General features: G+C 46.3%; 1 protein-coding gene across 8 annotated transcripts in view; it reads right to left on the bottom strand.

The window, feature by feature from the left end:
* Positions 1-13,687, bottom strand: part of LOC119955765 (coiled-coil domain-containing protein 9B-like) — a 402,308-nt gene that overhangs the window by 306,968 nt on the left and 81,653 nt on the right. The gene's annotated exons all lie outside the window — the stretch shown is intronic.

Here is a 13,687-nt window from a genome sequence, read left to right as displayed (position 1 = left end):
CGTTATTAAATCTCCCTTCTCATCCTCTAAAAGACCAATATTTATCTTAGCCACTCTTTTTGTTTTATATATTTGTAAAAACTTTTACTATCTGTTTTTATATTCTGAGCAAGTTTAATCTCAAACTATCTTACTCTTCTTTATAGGTTTTTTAGCCCCCTAAAGATTTCCCAATCCTCGAGTCCCCCACTAATCTTTGCCACTTTGTATGCTTTTTCCTTCAATTTGATACTCTCCCTTATTTCCTTAGATATCCACGGTCGATTTTCCATTTTTCTACCATCCTTCCTTTATGTTGGTATAAACTTTTGCTGAGCACTGTGAAAAAAAAATCACTTTGAAGGTTCTCCACTGTTCCGCAACTGTTTTACCATAAAGTCTTTGCTCCCAGTCTACCTTAGCTAGCAGAGGGCAGCAGAGGGCAGCAGAGCAGAGCTACTGATCAGCTGTTCTGGGGAAATTTGCATACGTGCAGTGCGGTCAGCCTAAGTTGAAGGTGAATCTGCGAAGAAGACCCGAGGAGTTTGAGTGAAGGCAATCATCCAGCAGAGGGCAGCAGAGCAGAGCTACTGATCAGCTGTTCTGGGGAAATTTGCATACGTGCAGTGCGGTCAGCCTAAGTTGAAGGTGAATCTGCGAAGAAGACCCGAGGAGTTTGAGTGAAGGCAATCATCCAGCAGAGGGCAGCAGAGCAGAGCTACTGATCAGCTGTTCTGGGGAAATTTGCATACGTGCAGTGCGGTCAGCCTAAGTTGAAGGTGAATCTGCGAAGAAGACCCGAGGAGTTTGAGTGAAGGCAATCATCCAGCAGAGGGCAGCAGAGCAGAGCTACTGATCAGCTGTTCTGGGGAAATTTGCATACGTGCAGTGCGGTCAGCCTAAGTTGAAGGTGAATCTGCGAAGAAGACCCGAGGAGTTTGAGTGAAGGCAATCATCCAGCAGAGGGCAGCAGAGCAGAGCTACTGATCAGCTGTTCTGGGGAAATTTGCATACGTGCAGTGCGGTCAGCCTAAGTTGAAGGTGAATCTGCGAAGAAGACCCGAGGAGTTTGAGTGAAGGCAATCATCCAGCAGAGGGCAGCAGAGCAGAGCTACTGATCAGCTGTTCTGGGGAAATTTGCATACGTGCAGTGCGGTCAGCCTAAGTTGAAGGTGAATCTGCGAAGAAGACCCGAGGAGTTTGAGTGAAGGCAATCATCCAGCAGAGGGCAGCAGAGCAGAGCTACTGATCAGCTGTTCTGGGGAAATTTGCATACGTGCAGTGCGGTCAGCCTAAGTTGAAGGTGGTTTGTGGAGAGGCTGTTGGCAAGTGACAGTTAAACCCGAAACACTTTGTGAGTGTTTCCCACCCTACCTCCTCCTCTAACCAACCCCCCCACCCCACAGTGGTTGGGAAGCGGGAGCAGGGGCCTGTCGTGAAGGTGAGTGAGTGCCTTTAAATTTGCTTACCTTTCAGCGGGAGCAGGGTTTGAAGTAATATCAGGTAAGCTCTTCCTTTCTTTTTCTTTTTCTTGTTTTTTTTTAAATCTAGAGGTGATGTCAGGGAAGGCAGTACAATGCTCCTCCTGCAGAATGTTTGAGGTGAGGGACGCCGTCAGCGTCCCTGCTGATTTCATCTGTGGGAAGTGCACCCAACTCCAGCTCCTCAAAAACCGTGTTAGGGACCTGGAGCTTGAGCTGGATGAACTTCGGATCATTCGGGAGGCGGAGGGGGTCATAGATAGGAGCTTCAGGGAAGTAGTTACACCAAAGACTGGAGATAGATGGGTAACTGTAAGAGGGACTGGGAAGAAGCAGTCAGTGCAGGGACCCCCTGCGGTCGTTCCCCTGAGTAACAAGTATACCGTTTTGGATACTTGTGGGGGGGACGACTTACCAGGGGTAAGCCATGGGGTACGGGCCTCTGGCACGGAGTCTGTCCCAGTTGCTCAGAAGGGAAGGGGGGATAGGAGTAGAACTTTAGTAATTGGGGACTCAATAGTCAGGGGCACAGATATGAGATTTTGTGGGAGCGAGAGAGACTCACGTTTGGTATGTTGCCTCCCAGGTGCAAGGGTACGTGATGTCTCGGATCGTGTTTTCCGGGTCCTTAAGGGGGAGGGGGAGCAGCCCCAAGTCGTAGTCCACATTGGCACTAACGACATAGGTAGGAAAGGGGACAAGGATGTCAGGCAGGCCTTTAGGGAGCTAGGATGGAAGCTCAGAGCGAGAACAAACAGAGTTGTTATCTCTGGGTTGTTGCCCGTGCCACGTGATAGTGAGATGAGGAATAGGGAGAGAGAGCAATTAAACACGTGGCTACAGGGATGGTGCAGGCGGGAGGGATTCAGATTTCTGGATAACTGGGGCTCTTTCTGGGGAAGGTGGGACCTCTATAGACAGGATGGTCTACATCTGAACCTGAGGGGCACCAATATCCTGGGGGGGAGATTTGTTAGTGCTCTTTGGGGGGGTTTAAACTAATTCAGCAGGGGCATGGGAACCTGGATTGTAGTTTTGGGGTACGGGAGATTGAGAGTATAGAGGTCAGGAGCACAGATTTGACTTCGCAGGAGGGTGCCAGTGTTCAGGTAGGTGGTTTGAAGTGTGTCTACTTCAATGCCAGGAGTATACGAAATAAGGTAGGGGAACTGGCAGCATGGGTTGGTACCTGGGACTTCGATGTTGTGGCCATTTCAGAGACATGGATAGAGCAGGGACAGGAATGGTTGTTGCAGGTTCCGGGGTTTAGGTGTTTTAGTAAGCTCAGAGAAGGGGGCAAAAGAGGGGGAGGTGTGGCGCTGCTAGTCAAGGACAGTATTACGGTGGCGGAAAGGATGCTAGATGGGGACTCTTCTTCTGAGGTAGTATGGGCTGAGGTTAGAAACAGGAAAGGAGAGGTCACCCTGTTGGGAGTTTTCTATAGGCCACCTAATAGTTCTAGGGATGTAGAGGAAAGGATGGCGAAGATGATTCTGGAAAAGAGCGAAAGTAACAGGGTAGTTGTTATGGGAGACTTTAACTTTCCAAATATTGACTGGAAAAGATATAGTTCGAGTACATTAGATGGGTCATTCTTTGTACAATGTGTGCAGGAGGGTTTCCTGACACAATATGTTGACAGGCCAACAAGAGGCGAGGCCACATTGGATTTGGTTTTGGGTAATGAACCAGGCCAGGTGTTAGATCTGGAGGTAGGTGAGCACTTTGGAAACAGTGACCACAATTCGGTGACCTTTACATTAGTGATGGAAAGGGATAAGTATACCCCGCAGGGCAAGAGTTATAGCTGGGGGAAGGGCAATTATGATGCCATTAGACATGACTTAGGATGTGTTGGTTGGAGAAGTAGGCTGCAAGGGTTGGGCACACTGGATATGTGGAGCTTGTTCAAGGAACAGCTATTGCATGTTCTTGATAAGTACGTACCAGTCAGGCAGGGAGGAAGGGGTCGAGCGAGGGAACCGTGGTTTACCAAAGAAGTGGAATCTCTTGTTAAGAGGAAGAAGGAGGCCTATGTGAAGATGAGGCGTGAAGTTTCAGTTGGGGCGCTTGATAGTTACAAGGAAGCGAGGAAGGATCTAAAGAGAGAGCTGAGACGAGCAAGGAGGGGACATGAGAAGTCTTTGGCAGGTAGGATCAAGGAAAACCCAAAAGCTTTCTATAGGTATGTCAGGAATAAAAGAATGACTAGGGTAAGAGTAGGGCCAGTCAAGGACAGTGGTGGGAAGTTGTGTGTGGAGGCTGAGGAGATAAGCGAGATACTAAATGAATACTTTTCGTCAGTATTCACTCAAGAAAAAGATAATATTGTGGAGGAGAATGCTGAGACCCAGGCTATTAGAATAGATGGCATTGAGGTGCGTAGGGAAGAAGTGTTGGCAATTCTGGACAAGGTGAAAATAGATAAGTCCCCGGGGCCAGATGGGATTTATCCTAGGATTCTCTGGGAAGCCAGGGAAGAGATTGCTGAGCCTTTGGCTTTGATTTTTAGGTCATCATTGGCTACAGGAATAGTGCCAGAGGACTGGAGGATAGCAAATGTGGTCCCTTTGTTCAAGAAGGGGAGTAGAGATAACCCCGGTAACTATAGGCCGGTGAGCCTAACGTCTGTGGTGGGTAAAGTCTTGGAGAGGATTATAAAAGATACAATTTATAATCATCTAGATAGGAATAATATGATTAGGGACAGTCAGCATGGTTTTGTGAAGGGTAGGTCTTGCCTCACAAACCTTATCGAGTTCTTTGAGAAGGTGACTGAACAGGTAGACGAGGGTAGAGCAGTTGATGTGGTGTATATGGATTTCAGTAAAGCGTTTGATAAGGTTCCCCACGGTCGTCTATTGCAGAAAATACGGAGGCTGGGGATTGAGGGTGATTTAGAGATGTGGATCAGAAATTGGCTAGTTGAAAGAAGACAGAGAGTGGTAGTTGATGGGAAATGTTCAGAATGGAGTTCAGTTACGAGTGGCGTACCACAAGGATCTGTTCTGGGGCCGTTGCTGTTTGTCATTTTTATAAATGACCTAGAGGAGGGCGCAGAAGGATGGGTGAGTAAATTTGCAGACGACACTAAAGTCGGTGGAGTTGTAGACAGTGCGGAAGGATGTTGCAGGTTACAGAGGGACATAGATAAGCTGCAGAGCTGGGCTGAGAGGTGGCAAATGGAGTTTAATGTGGAGAAGTGTGAGGTGATTCACTTTGGAAAGAATAACAGAAATGCGGAATATTTGGCTAATGGTAAAATTCTTGGTAGTGTGGATGAGCAGAGGGATCTCGGTGTCCATGTACATAGATCCCTGAAAGTTGCCACCCAGGTTGATAGGGTTGTGAAGAAGGCCTATGGTGTGTTGGCCTTTATTGGTAGAGGGATTGAGTTCCGGAGCCATGAGGTCATGTTGCAGTTGTACAAAACTCTAGTACGGCCGCATTTGGAGTATTGCGTACAGTTCTGGTCGCCTCATTATAGGAAGGACGTGGAAGCTTTGGAACGGGTGCAGAGGAGATTTACCAGGATGTTGCCTGGTATGGAGGGAAAATCTTATGAGGAAAGGCTGATGGACTTGAGGTTGTTTTCGTTAGAGAGAAGAAGGTTAAGAGGTGACTTAATAGAGGCATACAAAATGATCAGAGGGTTAGATAGGGTGGACAGCGAGAGCCTTCTCCCGCGGATGGAGGTGGCTAGCACGAGGGGACATAGCCTTAAATTGAGGGGTAATAGATATAGGACAGAGGTCAGAGGTGGGTTTTTTACGCAAAGAGTGGTGAGGCCGTGGAATGCCCTACCTGCAACAGTAGTGAACTCGCCAACATTGAGGGCATTTAAAAATTTATTGGATAAGCATATGGATGATAAGGGCATAGTGTAGGTTAGATGGCCTTTAGATTTTTTTCCATGTCGGTGCAACATCGAGGGCCGAAGGGCCTGTACTGCGCTGTATCGTTCTATGTTCTATGTTCTATGTTCTTCTCTCGTCCCATTGTAATCTCCTTTGTTTTAAGCACAAAACACTAGTGTTTGATCTGACCTTCTCACCTTCCTTCTGTATTTTAAATTCCACCATATTGTGATCGCTCCTTCCAAGAGGATCCCTAACTATGAGATCATTAATCAATCCTGTCTCATTACACAGGATAAGATCTAGGACAGCTTGTTCCCTCGTAGGTTCCATTACATACTGTTCCAGGAAACTATCGCGGATACATTCTATAAACTTTTCCTCAAGGCTGCCTTGAATGATCTCGTTAAACCAATCGACATGTAGATTAAAATCCCCCATGATGACTGCTGTACCATTTCTACATGCATCTCAGGTATTTGTTTATTGCCCGTCCCACTGTCACGTTACTATTTGGTGGCCTATAGACTACACCTATCAATGACTTTTTCACCTTACTATTCCTGATTTCCACCCAAATGGATTCAACCTTATCCTCCAACGCACCGATGTCATCCCTCACTACTGCCCGGATGTCATCCTTAAATAACAGAGCTACACCACCTCTCTTACCATCCGCCCTGTCCTTCAGAATAGTTTGATACCCGTGGATATTTAACTCCCAGTCGTGACGATCCTTTAACCGTGTTTCAGTAATGGCCACTGAATCATAGTCATTCACGATCATTTGCGCCATCAACTCATTTACCTTATTCCGAATACTACGAGCATTCAGGTAAAGTACCTTTATGTTGGCTTTTATACCTCCGTTTTGAATCTTTACACCTCTATCAGTAACCTCTCATGTTATTTTTCCTTGGAACATTTCTCCTAATTTTCCTTATCGTTGAACCCATATCCTCATGTAACAACCTGCTGCGTCGCTTTCCATTTACATAGAACATAGAACATAGAACACTACAGCGCAGTACGGGCCCTTCGGCCCTCGATGTTGCGCCGACCTGTGAAACCATCTGAAGCCTATCTGACCTACACTATTCCATTTTCATCCATATGTCTATCCAGTGACCACTTAAAAACCCTTAAAGTTGGCGAGTCTACTACTATTGCAGGCAGGGCGTTCCACACCCCTACTACTCTCTGAGTAAAGAAACTGCCTCTGACATCTGTCCTATATCTCTCACCCCTCAATTTAAAGCTATGTCCCCTCGTGTTGGTCATCACCATCCGAGGAAAAAGACTCTCACTGTCCACCCTATCTAACCCTCTGACTATCTTATATGTCTCTATTAAGTCACCTCTCAGCCTTCTCCTCTCTAACGAAAACAACCTCAATTCCCTGAGCCTTTCCTCGTAAGACCTTCCCTCCATGCCAGGCAACATCCTAGTAAATCTCCTCTGAACCCTTTCCAAAGCTTCCACATCCTTCCTATAATGTGGTGACCAGAACTGCACGCAGTACTCCAGGTGTGGCCGCACCAGAGTTATGTACAGCTGCAGCATGACCTTGTGGTTCCGAAACTCAATCCCCCTGCTTATAAAGGCTAGCACACCATATGCCTTCTTAACAGCCCTATTAACCTGGGTGGCAACTTTCAGGGATTTATGTACCTGGATGCCGAGATCTCTCTGTTCATCTACACTACCAAGAATCTTGCCATTAGCCCAGTACTCTGCATTCCTGTTACTCCTTCCAAAGTGAACCACCTCACACTTTTCCGCATTAAACTCCATCTGCCACCTCTCAGCCCAGCTCTGCAGCTTATCTATGTCCCTCTGTATCCTATAACATCCTTCAGCACTATCCACAACTCCACCGACCTTCGTGTCATCTGCAAATTTACTAACCCATCCTTCTACACCCTCTTCCAGGTCATTTATAAAAATGACAAACAGCAGTGGCCCCAAAACAGATCCTTGCGGTACACCACTAGTAACTGAACTCCAGGATGAACATTTGCCATCAACCACCACCCTCTGTCTTCTTTCAGCTAGCCAATTACTGATCCAAACCGCTAAATCACCTTCAATTCCATACTTCCTTATTTTCTGCAATAGCCTACCGTGTACGTTTTTACTTTCCGTTTTATTCCTTTTGGTATTACTGGGCCTATTCACCGAGCTCTCCTCAGTCACTGTACCTTGTACTGTGGCCCTTTTTGATTTTTGACTATGGCTTCTCTGCCTTACACTTTTCCCCTTACTGTTTTTTGTTTCTTGCCCCGTTTTACTTCCCTCCGACTTCCTGCATCGGTTCTCATCCCCCTGCCACATTAGTTTAAACCCTCCCCAACAGCACTAGCAAACACCCTCCAGGACATCGGTTCCAGTCCTGCCCAGGTGAAGACCGTCTTGTTTGGACTGGTCCCACCTCCCCCAGAACCGATTCCAATACCCCATGAATTTGAATCCCTCCCTCTTGCATCATCTCCCGAGCCACACATCCATTTGATCTATCCTGACATTCCTACTCTGACTAGCTCGTGGCACTGGTAGCAAACCTGAGATTACTATCTTTGAGGTTCTGCTTTTTAGTTTAACTCCTAACTCCCTGAATTCAGTTTGTAGGACCTCATCCCGGTTTTTTTTTTTTTTACTTATGTCGTTGGTGCCAAAATGCACCACGACAGCTGGCTGTTCACAACAACCCCCCCTCCCTCTTCCCCCCCCCTCCAGAATATCCTGCAGCCGCGCCGAGACATCCTTGACCCTTGTAGGGGAGGCGACATAACATTCTGGAGTCTCGATTGCGTCCACAGCATCGCCTGTCTATTCCACTTACGATTGAGAACCTATCACTATAGCCCTGCCATTCTTCTTCCTGTCCTCCTGCGCAGCAGAGCCAGCCATGGTGCCATGAACCTGGAGGCTGCTGCCTTCTCCTGGTGAGACATCTCCCTCAACAATATCCAAAACGGTATATCTATTTTGCAGGGAGATGACCGCAAGGGATACCTGCACTGCCTTCCTACTCTTTTTTTTTATGAATGTTTTTTATTCAGTTTTCATGTTTTATATTGAACAAATTACAAATTGTTAGAGTGAGAGAAAAAAAAAGAACACGCAAAAATTAACATATATATTTACAAGTAAGCATCTTCGTAGTAATAACTGTGGCCTCCCCCTCTTTGCCGGCATACATATTTTACATTCCCCAACATGTTTATTGGCATTTATTTAGTTTGGTTTTGGGCCTTAGCTCGCCATCAAACCCCCGTAACGAACCTGTAGCCCCCCCCCGGCTACCTTCCCCCGACTATTCTTCCTCTTGTACGTTGGCCACAAACAGGTCCCGGAACAGTTGCATGAATGGCTCCCACATTCTGTGGAAGCCGTCGTCCGACCCTTGGATGGCGAATTTGATTTTCTCCATTTGGAGAGATTCCGAGAGGTCGGACAGCCAGTCTGCAGCTTTGGGCGGTGCTGCTGACCGCCAGCTAAACAGGATTCTACGGCGGGCGATCAGGGAGGCAAAGGCAAGGGCATCCGCCCTCCTCCCCAGGAATAGATCTGGCTGGTCTGAAACCCCGAAGACCGCCACTATCGGGCATGGCTCCACCCTCACCCCCACCACTTTGGACATAGCCTCGAAGAAGGCTGTCCAGTACTCCACAAGTCTGGGGCAAGACCAGAACATGTGGGCGTGGTTGGCCGGGCCTCTTTGGCACCGTTCACATCTGTCCTCCACCTCCGGGAAGAACCTACTCATACGGTTTCTCGTTAAGTGGGCTCTATGTACCACTTTTAGTTGCGTCAGGCTGAGCCTTGCGCACGTGGAGGTGGAGTTGACCCTATGCAGTGCTTCGCTCCAGAGTCCCCACCCTATCTCCGTCCCCAAGTCGTCCTCCCATTTCCTTCTTGTTGCGTCAAGTACGGTGTCGTCCCTTTCTACCAGTCGGTCATACATGTCGCTACAGTTCCCTTTCTCTAGGATACTTGTGTCCAGTAGGTCTTCCAGTAGTGTCTGTCGTGGCGGTTGTGGGTACGTCCTTGTCTCCTTTCGTAGGACGTTTTTGAGCTGCAGGTACCGTAGCTCGTTCCCCCCAGCTAGCTGAAATTTCTCTGTCAGTTCGTCCAGTGTTGCGATCCTGTCGTCCGTGTATAGGTCCCTGACTGTCAGTGTCCCCCCGTCCTGCCTCCACCTTTTGAAGGTGGCGTCAGTCAGTGCTGGTTTGAACCTATGGTTGTTGCAGATGGGAGCCTTGTCCGACATTTTGTTCAGGCCAAATTGCTGCCGCAGTTGGTTCCAGGATTGGAGGGTGGCTGTCACCACTGGGATGCTGGAGTGTTTTTTGGGTGGGGATGGGAGTGCTGCCGTGGCGAGGGCCCGGAGGGAGGTCCCCATGCAGGAGGCCTCCTCCGCACGCACCCACTCGGCTTCTGGCTCCTGGATCCATCCCCTTACCCGCTCGGCTGTTGCCGCCCAGTGTAGAATTGTAGATTCGGGAGGGCTAGCCCCCCCTGGATTTTGTTTTCTGTAGGACCTTCTTTGGGATCCTAGCATTTTTCTCCCCCCCCCATACGAACGCCACGATAAGTTTGTCCAGCGCTTTGAAGAAGGCCTTGGGGATGTAGATCGGAATGGATCTAAACAGGAAGAGGAACTTGGGCAATACGTTCATTTTGATCGTCTGGACTCTCCCCGCGAGGGAGAGTGGGAGTGTGGCCTTCCTACTCTTGCTCTGTCTTTTGGTCATCCATTTTTTATCTCCCTCCGTAATTTCCACAGTGAACGTGCTATCCACAATGTCCTCAGTATCACGGATGCTCCAAAGTGAGTCCATCCGCAGCTCCAGAGCCGTCAACGGGTCTAACAGGAGCTGCAAATGGACACACTTCTTGCCCGTAAAGAGCCAGGGTCAGTGGACGTGTCCCTGAGCTCCAACATTGCACAAGTCTCGCTGTGATCCTGCACCTCCTGTATGTCCAGTGTGATCACATTGTCACTGTTTTCACATGCAGTGGGTAGATTTACATTGTCTTCTTCTTGATTATGTGAGCTTGGTAGACTTTCATAGCCTGCTTGTGGTTGCTCAGATACGGTGGGTTGACCTTCATGGTCTTGTTCATGCATGGTGTTCGCTAGGGAGTGTTTGCTTGCTTCCATTCTGGAGTCTTTCAACGAGCTGTCTGTGGAGGCTCCCGTCACTCTCTTTGTGGAGTCTTTCATCACTCTCTCTGTGGAGCCCGTTATCGCTCCCTCTGTGGAGCCTGTTATCGCTCCCTCTGTGGAGTCTTTCTGTGCTCTCTGTGTGGCGTCATCTTCGTCTTGGGTATTGCTGTCATCCAATGTATCGACGATCTGCCATGGCACCATGATGTTGGATACAGCTACCATGAGTAGAGTCGTGTTGAGCTTTGCGACCGTGTTGCTGATGCTGTGATCAGTATATCCGACTAACTCAGCCATGTCTGAGTAGTATTGTTCGATTTTGTTTCGGATTTGGTATCTTCTTCTTCATCTTTTTTTGTTTTGGAATTGTTTTTGTTCTCTTCACTTTGGGTGGTGCAGACTGCTTGTTCCAGGGTGTTGAGAGAGTTATTTTCAACTGCTGGTGTAAGTTCAGGCGTTTTTCTGTCTCTTGAGGTAAGAAAATTGTGTTTTACAGCTTTAAGTTTCTTGTTTTTAATTTTCAGGCATTTCCCTTTTAAGTGAGCGTGGTCCGGGTCCTCGGACGTCATGACGCTCGTGACATCATGCGTAGGAATCGATTGCGCATGCGCAAATCGGTCTTCCTTTACTGTGCGGTTTTGTGTCCACTGCGCATGCGCGGCTTGCACATGCGCAGAACGCAAAACGGCTGATTTTAGCTGCGTATGCGCGGCTGATTTTTCTTGCGCATGTGCAGACGCAGATTTTCGTCCTTTGTTCCCCAGAGACTGTGAAATGTGCTCAGATGCCATTTTACAGTGGATTTCAGCGTTTTTTCTTTCTAAAAAGTTCAAATTACCTTTTCCATTCAATCTGGACTGGATTTCAGCGTTTTTTCTTTGTGAATGGTTCAAGTTACTTTTTCCTTTCGATCTGGACTGGATTTCAGCGTTTTGTCTTTGTGAAAAGTTTAAGTTATTTTTTCCTTTCGGTCTGGACTTTTCACTCGCGATTTCTAGACTGAACCCTTTCTGTTCTGATCGTGATTGTTTGAGTTTTGCATCACTCAGTCCCTGTGCAGTTTGGTCTTTGAGCATACAGTACTGTTCAAATTTCATACAGTGCTCTTCAAATTTTTTTAGTATTATCTCTAATTTGGTGCTGTCTTCATCTTTCGAGTATTTAAATCAATTATATGTTTCTCTAGCTTCATGTCCTGCAATGAGCAGTGCTATTTTCATTTCGTCTGAGGCTGCTTCTAAATCATTAGCTATGATATATAAATCGAACATTTGTTTAAATCTTTTCCAGACATTACTTAAATTACCGGTTATGTTCAGCTGAGGTTGGGTTTCAACCTACATCATCGAATAAGCAAAGTCTTCCCAAGTCGAATGTCCGGTAGGAGTTTTCCTTGCCATTTTGGTATTTCTGTGTCTGCAGCTGGTGTAATCTTATAGTAAGCGTTCTGAAGCCACTGCTGGTACCATGTGTTGTTCCTTGTGTCTTAATAAAGCTCGTAGTCTCAAAGTTGAAGTAGAAGCTTTTATTGTGAATTTGTTCTGTCTTCAGTGCTTAACTTAAAGTTACATCGATGCTGCTAGTGTGTGTCTAGCTCCCAGTTCCCGTTCTGCTAGTGTGTGTCTAGCTCCCAGTTCCCGTTCTGTGAAGTGTGTCCTCACTTCCTGTTCCTCTGTATTTATATTTCTTCTGTGCTCCCTCTAGTGCTTGTTCAGTTGTATTGCATCTACACTGATATACAATCACCACAGAAAGGTGTGGAGTCTAGCATTGACTGTAAAGCTGCAACTGAAAACAATCAGGCAAAAACAGAACTTAATAATTCCCCCATCCAGCTCACCAACCATCTGTATTTAAACAGGGTCAGCAAGGCAAACGGCTGGAAGCAGGAAACAAATACATAGGTTCAAAAGGGTTTGACTTAACCTATTAGGAGCAAAGTTATCACTCATCAGAGATAACAGTACAAAGACTTACCTACAAGGTCAAAGACCATGGACACAGAACGCAATGACAACTTCTCAAAATTGATAATTAACAATTATATATTTACTCTACATTAAAGGTTATGTAAAAATCCCAAAGTACTTCACAGAAGTATAACTAGATAGAAAAGGATGTCAAAACGGAAAGAGATACGAGTGAACCAAAGCTTGAAGAGTTGGGTTTTATTGAGGGCATTTAAAAAATGAAAGGTTTAGGTTCCAGGTTATACCAAAGTACACCACAAAACTAGAAAGGACTGAGAAAGACTTTGCAATCATCCTAATATCAATGAGATCACAGGTACCATCTGCAGGCATCTGCCTACGTTGAGATTGCCTAAGGTACAAACTCTACAGTAAGATCCCTGAAGGGTGGATACAGGCCTCCCAAATCAGAGCAGAAAGGGTCAAACAAACCCACAGTGCCTTATAAAGCACAGTTAGTGTCAATTGCGACATTTAACCATAATCCAGCTCAATGAACATCATCAACCCAAGATGTGCATAAAAACATATGCATGACTAGATCAATTCTAAACAATCAGTCTGAAAAAAGAATTACAAAATAATAGATCAAAATGTCAAATAATATTGGCATCAGATACACTTCTGATAATCACCAGTGTTTGTAAAAGCCCAGGTGCACTTTACATGCCTTTTCATTCAACAAAGGGAAAGAATCTTAAATAATGATAAAACATAGTACATGATAATAAATCGGACTAAAAACAAACCCAAAAAAGAATTCCACATATCTTTATGGAAAAGACTGCAAGAAGTATTCCATTCTCAACAAAAGAGAAAGAACTGAGGTCATCTGCAGCAAAAAGAAAAGGGTAGATTGCCAGTGACATTTCAAGCAGAGTTCTGGGTGGCGGGGGGATGAGAAGAGAAGGGCAGTTGTCCAACAGAGAGGAAAAGCAAGAAAGGTGCAGGAGAAAGCGAGAGGGGAAGAGAAAGTAGAGAACCAGCAGATGGAAAAATCGAGAGAATTGGCAAAAACGATAGGATAACAGTAAGAAAGAAGGGTAAAGAAAATGAACAAACAGGAAAGAGAGCAATTGAACACAACAAAGACAGACCGAGAAAGAGGGGGAAAGGAGAGGGAGGGAGGTTGGAGAACAGGAAGTTATACAGAACAGCAAAAAAGATTCTGTTTTAAAACAAGTGGCTTGAATGGTCCAAAGACAAATTCTTCTACATTTTTTAAAC

Source organism: Scyliorhinus canicula, chromosome 2 (assembly GCF_902713615.1).
Source record: "Scyliorhinus canicula chromosome 2, sScyCan1.1, whole genome shotgun sequence".
NCBI classification, from domain to species: domain Eukaryota; kingdom Metazoa; phylum Chordata; class Chondrichthyes; order Carcharhiniformes; family Scyliorhinidae; genus Scyliorhinus; species Scyliorhinus canicula.
This window is presented reverse-complemented; position numbering and strand designations above follow the sequence as displayed.